This window comes from Taudactylus pleione, unplaced genomic scaffold (genome assembly GCF_031769625.1).
Source record: "Taudactylus pleione unplaced genomic scaffold, aTauple2 ptg000431l, whole genome shotgun sequence".
Taxonomy (NCBI): Eukaryota; Metazoa; Chordata; class Amphibia; order Anura; family Myobatrachidae; genus Taudactylus; species Taudactylus pleione.
Window position 1 is genome coordinate 1661820 of NW_028284833.1, and position 8928 is coordinate 1670747.

The following is an 8928-nucleotide window of genomic DNA, read 5'->3' on the forward strand; positions in this document are numbered from 1 at the left end:
TAACCTTTGATGCAGTGGTTGAAAATCCCTTTAAAAATTTTAAAGTCAGAGTTGAAATTCAGGATATAAATGATAATTATCCATTTTTTTTTCATAACAAAATTATTTTGGAAGTTATTGAATTTACATCTCCAGGAGCCAGATTTGTTTTACAAAATGCAGAAGATCCAGATATTGGTAGTAATACAGTACAGACATACAGGCTCAGTGACAATCAGTATTTTACACTGAGTGAGAAAATCAGCAGTGATGGGAGTAAATTTCCAGAACTTGTATTAGAGAAAACTTTAGATCGAGAGACACAAAATGTTCATGAATTGATTTTAACAGCCTTGGATGGAGGAAACCCAGTGAGATCTGGGACTGCTTTGGTAAAGGTCATTGTTACTGATGCTAATGATAATGCTCCAACATTTACTCAGGACATGTATAAAGTCACCCTAAAAGAAAATATTCCAATTAACTCCACAGTTATTGTATTAAATGCAACAGACAGAGATGAAGGGATAAATGCAGAGATCACATATTCTTTCACCAAAACCTCAGGAGATCTTCATCATACAGGGATATTTAGTATTCATCCTACAAATGGTGACATTAAAACAATTAGGTATTTGGATTTTGAAGTTATAAAGAACTATGAACTTAATGTACAAGCAAAGGATGGAGGTGGCCTTGTTGCCCATTCTAAGGTATTGATAGAAGTAACAGATGAGAATGATAATATTCCAGAGATATTTATCACCTCATTCTCTACTCCTATTCCTGAGGACTGTGAGCCAGGTACAATGATAGCTCTAATTGAAGTTCATGATAAAGATTCTGGAGCAAATGGAGAAGTTGACTGTCACATTATAGAAGAAATCCCTTTTGATTTACTCTCATCTGACAGTTATTATAGGATCATTTCAAGAACTGCTCTGGACAGAGAGAAACTATCTTCTTATAATATCACAATTTTATCCACTGACAGAGGATCTCCTCCACTTTCTAGCAGAAGAACCATTAGACTGGAGATATCAGACGTTAATGACAATCCACCGTTTTTTTCAAAATCTGCTTACGTTGCTTATGTACCAGAGAACAACTTACCAGGAGCCTCAATATACAGCGTACAAGCTTCAGATCCTGACACTGGAGACAATGCTAAAATTATATATTCACTATTCAGCAATAATACCGGTGATCTCTCAATATCCTCTTATCTGTCCATCAATATAGAGACTGGAGTTCTCTATGCTCAGAGGTCATTTGATTCTGAGCAGCACAAGGAGTTTCTACTACAGGTAACTGCTAGAGACAATGGATCCCCATCTCTGAGCAGCAATGCAACATTAATTATCCACATAGTGGATCAGAATGATAATGCACCAAAAATTTTGTACCCATCAGCAGAAAGTGGTGGCCCAGCTGTATTTGAGGTGGTCCCTTTTGCCTCTGAACAAGATTCTTTAATAACTAAGGTGGTTGCAGTGGATGCAGACTCTGGACATAATGCTTGGCTCTCATATCACTTCATACAAGTGTCAGAACCAACTCACTTTATCATTAGTCAACACACGGGTGAAATCAGGACATCACGTGTCTTCCAAGAGAAGGATATATTAAAACACAAGGTTGTGGTGATGGTGAAGGACAATGGAGACCCCTCTCTCTCAGCTACAGTCACCTTAAGTCTCATTGTTGCAGATAATTTCCAACAGGTGGTTCCTAAACTCAGTAATCAACTCAAAGATGAAGATCCACAATCCAACCTACAGTTGTACTTAGTGATCACACTTGCTCTCATTTCCTTGTTATTTATTGTAACTGTTATATTGGTCATTATATTAAAATGTAAACAATCAAAACCTTCACCAACCTTTACTTCTCTAAGTACAAATCTGTATCCTCCAGTTGATCCCAGGATGCTCTCCATGTACAGCGATGGAACTTTACCATTTCCCTACTCATACAATGTGTGTGTGGCTTTGGATTCCAGTGAAAGTGATTTTAATTATAGGGAACCAAATGAAAATGTCCCTGTTGAAAATCTCATTGATGCTGATATTTCAGGACTTGGGAACAAAACTTTAAAAGAAACCTTTCCAGTCAGTGATCAGGTGAGTTTCTGTAACATATAGAATGTTATGTGATATTTAATGTAAAACAGATTATGAAATCTTGTTTTATGTCAGAAGTCTGGCAAAAAGTAGAAATTAGTTTTGTCTATTAGTATACTATTAGATTCATGTACAGTAAGTTTTCCTTAAGTGCCAAATGATCTGAATTATTTGGTATAGTACTTATTATATTATTAGGTAAATTACTTTAATATTACAGTATTTCATATCAAGGTTGTGTCTGATGACATTTATTGTTCTAAACAAGTCTGAAAACATTATTTAAAAACTTGAAATAATATTGATTTTAAGCGTGTGTGTTGTTGTAGTAATAGTAAATTTTAATGACGTTTCTTAGCTCTTATTAAGATATAGTGTAAAAGTAAAAGTAAAGCTCATTACAGAGATTCTTTAGATGCTACATAAGACTGAACACTTAGCTATAATGCTGATAGCAGCAGTGTTTTAAGAGATCTGTTGCTATCATATTTAAGGTTTTGGTCATGTCCCAATGGATGGATCCCAGCCTATATTGTGCCAAACGGTAATACCCTTTTAATATTTTATGGGGTGGCGTAGTGGCATAATGTTTAGCATGACTGCCTGATAGCGATGGTGGCATTTGTTCAACTCCCACCTATCTGTGTGGTGTTTGTATGTTATCCCCATATTTGTGTGAGTTTCCTCTGGTTTCCTTTCACAGTCCAAAAATATACTGGTAGGGCAACTGTCTTAAGGCATAAAATGGACCCTAGTGTGTGTCCATATGTTTATGGTAAGGAATTTAAACTGTAATCTCCAATGGGGCAGGGACTGATGTGAATGATGTCAAATTATAATGTAATCTGTATAACACTATTCAATATAATTTTTAATATATTGATAAATGGTAATAAATAATAGTATAGTGACTCTACTATAAATTATTACTTATTGAACCATATTTGAGAGCATCTCAGCAAAGTGTCACTTAGTTCCCACTTGTAAATGGATGAAGCAGTTTCTAAATGTCACAACTTTTTAGTATTGATGTTCAATTTCCAATAAAACAAAGTTACTGATTTCCATAGAAAAAATTGAATAATGAATTATTAAGTTGTGAGTATCTATCTATTGTTTTCGTAGCACACTGTGTAATTTTGGACTCTGCTGAAGTTTATTTTATATTAAAAAAAACATTGTGTATAGTTTTAACTTAATAGTCATTATTTTGCAATGTCCATAGTCACTTCATATTGTTGAATGAATATACAATAGTTATAATCTCTATAGACTGTTTTTCATTAAAGTGTATTGGTTATATTTGGATACTTATATGACAAGGAACTGAACTACCGCACATGTAGCTTACGATCAATGTAGTGTTTACCGGTATTTTCTCAAAATAACTTAGTTTGTAAGTTGAAAAAAATCTATTGTGCAAAGTTTTGAATCCTTAAAATCAATGAGAATTGACGATACATGTAAAATCCGTGGTCTTAACATACATTTTTCTGGTTCCAATTCTCTGTGTCATCCCTGTTTTATTCTCATCAGTTCACTGACATTTGACATATCTTATTGAAGTATCAGTGATCGATTACATAATTTACATAATTTCTGATAATAACCCTTCCAATTCAATTGCAATTGTAATAATTGAGGAAAATAAATTAGCATCTAATCAAATAAACCTAATTTTTAAATTGACCAAATATGAAAATTTTTTTAGAACATACAATAAGATTATCATAATATAAATATTTCACTATTTTAACTTTTTTTATGATGTATAGTTTTCTGCAACTCAGTTTTATCAGCTGTGATATTTAGAAAATAGAGCACCATGTATTATAAGGAGCTGCCTCTCTTGCTCACAGATGGAGTCACGTGAAGGTGGTCTCATAGCTACATTCAGTTCTGAGAACTCACATTCTGAGCACAAAATAATTTGCCAGTTTAATAATGATGATCATCAAAGTAAGTTTGGTTATTTACTTTACCAGTTCATAATGATGCTTTATACCTGATACTGTACATGCTGAAATTCTCATTACCAAACCTCATGTAATACTAGTTTTAGACCTTGGCCCATATGTTGTAGCCTACGTGTGAGGTACTGGCACAATTCAAGAGATTTTGCCTGTGGATTTAAAGCCGAAATTAATTCTAAAGCAAATTTAACCTTGTTTGATGCTTTAAATCTATATAGTTCCTGCAACTCACAGGTTAATTTATATGGGCCTTTGTGCTTTACTGAAGTTTTCTGAATTATTGTAACATGCCGTAGTAATGTAATTATATCATGTTCTTGTATTAAAGCTGTTATCTACTTTTAGTGAGTGTTAACCCAGATTAAGATATCACCAAACCAGCATTTGTGATTTCTGGGCATATTTATAAAGCAATGATAATCCCATTTTGTATGAGAAAAGGGTTATCATTGTATCTCTTTATTTACCAAGAGGGAAACCAGGTAGAAACCACAGATTTCTCTTCTGGTCCCTTTATTATCTCATCCCACCACAATTACCGAAGTTTCCATAGCACTCTATTAGGGACTGAGAAGTTTCTAAAATCAAAATGCATCTTGAGATGTAATTACCTGTACCCAGCAATGGGTGACCACAGAGGCTTTGCTGGATCCCCTTCAGGTCCAATCTCAATGTGAATGGATAACCGCTGCTTGTACATGACATATTGCTGGGAATCTTCACTAGAAAGGTGATGCTGCTGCTGAGGGGGAGAAAAACTCAGCTTACATGTGCCGGATTGGTAAAAATACAGAGCAAACCCACCTATCCACTAATATAAGTACAGTAGACCCTTTAATTTAAAAATCATGAACTATGTGGCAGTGATTCTGAGTTGGACATATCTGTTAAAACAGCATCTTCTGATTATGAAATGACTGCACTTACATCTGAATCAGAAAACATGGTGAGATCAGGGTTTAAAATGGGCCAGAATGGGGTGGAACTGCGTTCCGTCACTTTTATTTGGAGACTGAACCAGCTCTGCCTCCTCCAACCCACCTTACACCAGCACCGCAGGGAGGCTTCATTTACCGGACACCCGCTGATATTTTGTTACCAGCGGGCACCAAGCTCCCTCCCACCAGCACCAGCGGCAGCTGGAGGCTGGAGCTCACTCATGAGCTCCAGCTTCCGGGTCCCACTGTGTGCAATGCACTATGGGAGAGATGTCATGATGTCATGGCATCTCTCCCATAGTTCAGACTGAGGAGCAACCAGGTGGACTAGGGGCACCAGACGGCAGCAGACGCCGGAGTAGGGCTTAAGGTAAGAATTAGTTTTTTATTTTTGTTGTGTAAGTGGCTTCACAATAGGGGACATTACTACAGGGGGCATTACTCAGGGGCACTACTACTGGGGGCATTACTCAGGTGGCACTACTACTGGGGACATTACTCAGGTGGCACTACTACTGGGGGCATTATTAAGGGGACATTACTATTGGGGGCATTACTCAGGGGGCATTACTATGGTAACTACTACGGGGGGCATTACTATTGGGGGCATTACTCAGGTGGCACTACTACTAGGGACATTACTAAAGAGGGACATTACTATTGGGGGCACTACTACAGAGGGCAGTACTACAGGGGGCATTACTACTAGGGGCACTACTATTGGAGGCACTATTACAGGGGGATTACTAGTGGGGGCATTGTATAGGGGGCACTTTAAAAGGGGCACCACTCCTGGGGGCACTGCATAAGGGGGGGCTCTGTGGGCTCTGTATAGGGGCACTACCACTGTGGGCACTACCACTGTGGGCACAGCATAAGGGACACTACCACTACTGGGGGCACTTCATAATAGGCACCACTACTGAGGGCACTTCGTAAGGGGCAATACCACTACTGCAGGCTCTGCATAAGGTTCACTACCACTGTGGGCACTGCATAAGGAGCACTACCACTACTGGGTGCACTGCTTAAGAGGCACCACTACAGAGGGCACTGCATAAAGGGCACTACCAGTACTGTAGGCTCTTCATAAGGGGCACTACCACTGTGGACACTGCATAAGGTGTACTACCACTAGTGGGGGCACTGCATTAGGGGCACTACCACTACCGTGGGCACTACCACTACTATGGGCTTTGCATAAATGGCACTACCACTACTATGGGCTTTGCATATGGGGCACTACCACTGTGGGCACTGTATAAGGGACACTACCACTACAGGGGGCACTGAATAAGGGGCACCACTACTGAGGGCACTGCATAAGGGGCCTCACTACAGTGGGAATTATGTATAAGGGGCACAACTACAGTGGGTATTATACGTAAGGGGCACTACTGCTGTGGGCATTGTATAAGAGGCACTACTACTGTGGGCATTGTGTATAAAGGGCACTGCTGTATGTCATACATGAATAAGAGACACTACTATGTGGTGTAATGTGAATCAAGCATGTGCTACTGTCTGGCATAATTTGTACCGGAAATTCTATTATGTGACCACGCCCCTTTCTTTTGAGACCACATCCCTTTTTTCAGCGCACGCCTAAGGCACGCTGTCCTTTATTGACATTGCACTGAGGGGGCTGGTGAGTTCCACCACTTCTCTAGGACCACTTTAAGCAATGGGTGAGAGCATGTGCTGCACATTGCGGCCAAAGTAGCAAGTAGCTGCATCTGTGTAGCATCTTGTGTGAATGGCACTTCTGGGCAGTGACTGGGCGATGACTATTAAGATGCACAGAGTGTTTGTTTCTGATGAGAGTATTGTGGGAGTGTTATGGGCATTCATTGCCTCTTCAGTGCTTCTGTTATGTGTCTATATGCAGTTAGGAAACCTGTATCAGATGGATATCCTGCAGCCAGCAAGAGGCTGGTGCCAGTAGAGATACTAATGATGGCGGCTGCAGCACGGATGCAAAAAAAAAGTGGGTGTTGTGACCAGTATGCCAAAAATCACACTGAATGGACAGATAGCTTTATCAGCATGTCTTAGTACATAGGCTGCCCCAATGGATGCCACTGCTTCCAACAGATTTAGCCCCTGTATCTCTTATCATGAAAGGATGCTTAAACTTAGGGCAAAGTTTATGGAAAATGATCAACCCCTTTAATATTCCATATACAGTATAGGTCTGTGTGATACAGCCAACAAAATCTGGGGGAAAGCCCTCCACCATTTGGATGTATATTGTATGAGACAAATCTGGTGTGTTGCTGACTGCTACTGAACTCCAAATAAAACAATAGCTATTTGCTGCAATATAATCTTGCTATGTATTTTTTTGCAGTTTATTATATACATATAATTAAAAACAAACAAAATTATTTTATGTGAATTTGAATATTACAGCAACAAAATTATCAGAAACTATGCGATCTTTAGTACTAAACTCAATATGATGTGATTAGTATTGAAATAAACCCCAGTAGAAATATTCTTGCAAAGAAAATAAACATTTGGACAATTCTATAGAAATTCTGTATTCTAAAAAAATTAAGTCAATAATAGGTGTTTAGCATTGAAATAAATCAAACAGTAAAACTAAAAATAATTCACGATTTGGATAATTCTGTAAGTACTTTACAATTCCTAAAATTGTAAAAATATATTCACCATATATAGTATTTGGATAAGTCCTAAAGTACATTGAGAAATAATTTAATAGAACCGCAGTTCCACATTTTAACCTCAGAGCGCCGCTGTTTGACCAATAAGGAGAAGAATACAGAGCTGGAGATCCACTGATATTTTCATCACTCACACACACTGCAGATCTGCAGGAAGACACACAGCCATTTTCTGGATTCTCTCTACACAGAATACAGGATATTTTTAACATACTCTGTTGAACAATTCCATCAGGAAAAACAAGAATAACCTTTTGGATATTTTCTAATTCACTGGATTACAGATACTAACATTTTTAAGTTACATTTTGTGGAAGATTTCAGATGCAAAAGATGAAACCCCCTACACAGACATACAAAGGAATCAGATGGCAAGTAATATTTCCCTTCTTATTATCATGGCTGTGTCATTCAGTCTCTGGTCAGATTCATTATTCTATTGTAGAAGAAATTAGAAAAGACTCTGTTATAGCAAATATTGCAGCAGACCTTGGATTAGATATTAAACAGCTCTTATCTAGAAAGCTGAGAATTGTATCACGTGTGTCAGAGAAATATTTTTATGTAAATGTAGAGAATGGAAATCTGTACATTAAGGACAGGATAGACAGAGAGACACTGTGTGGGGCAGCAGCTACCTGCTTCCTAACCTTTGATGCTGTGGTAGAAAATCCCTTTAAAAATTTTAAGGTGAAAATTGAAATCCAGGATATAAATGATAATTTTCCTTATTTTTTTCATAACAAAATTACTTTGGAAATTATTGAATTTACATCACCAGGAGCCAAATTTATTTTACAAAATGCAGAAGACCCTGATATTGGTAGTAATACAGTACAGACATACAGGCTCAGTGATAATCAGTATTTCACACTTAATACAAACACCAGAGCAGATGGGAGTAAATCTCCAGAACTTGTATTAGAGAAACCTTTAGATCGAGAGACACAAAATGTTCATGAATTGATTTTAACAGCCTTGGATGGAGGAAACCCAGTGAGATCTGGGACTGCTTTGGTAAAGGTCATTGTTACTGATGGTAATGATAATGCTCCTACATTTACTCAGGACATGTATAAAGTCACCCTAAAAGAAAATATTCCAATTAACTCCACAGTTATTGTATTAAATGCAACAGACAAAGATGAAGGGATAAATGCAGAGATCACATATTCTTTCACCAAAACATCAGGAGATCTCCATCATACAGGGATATTTAGTATTC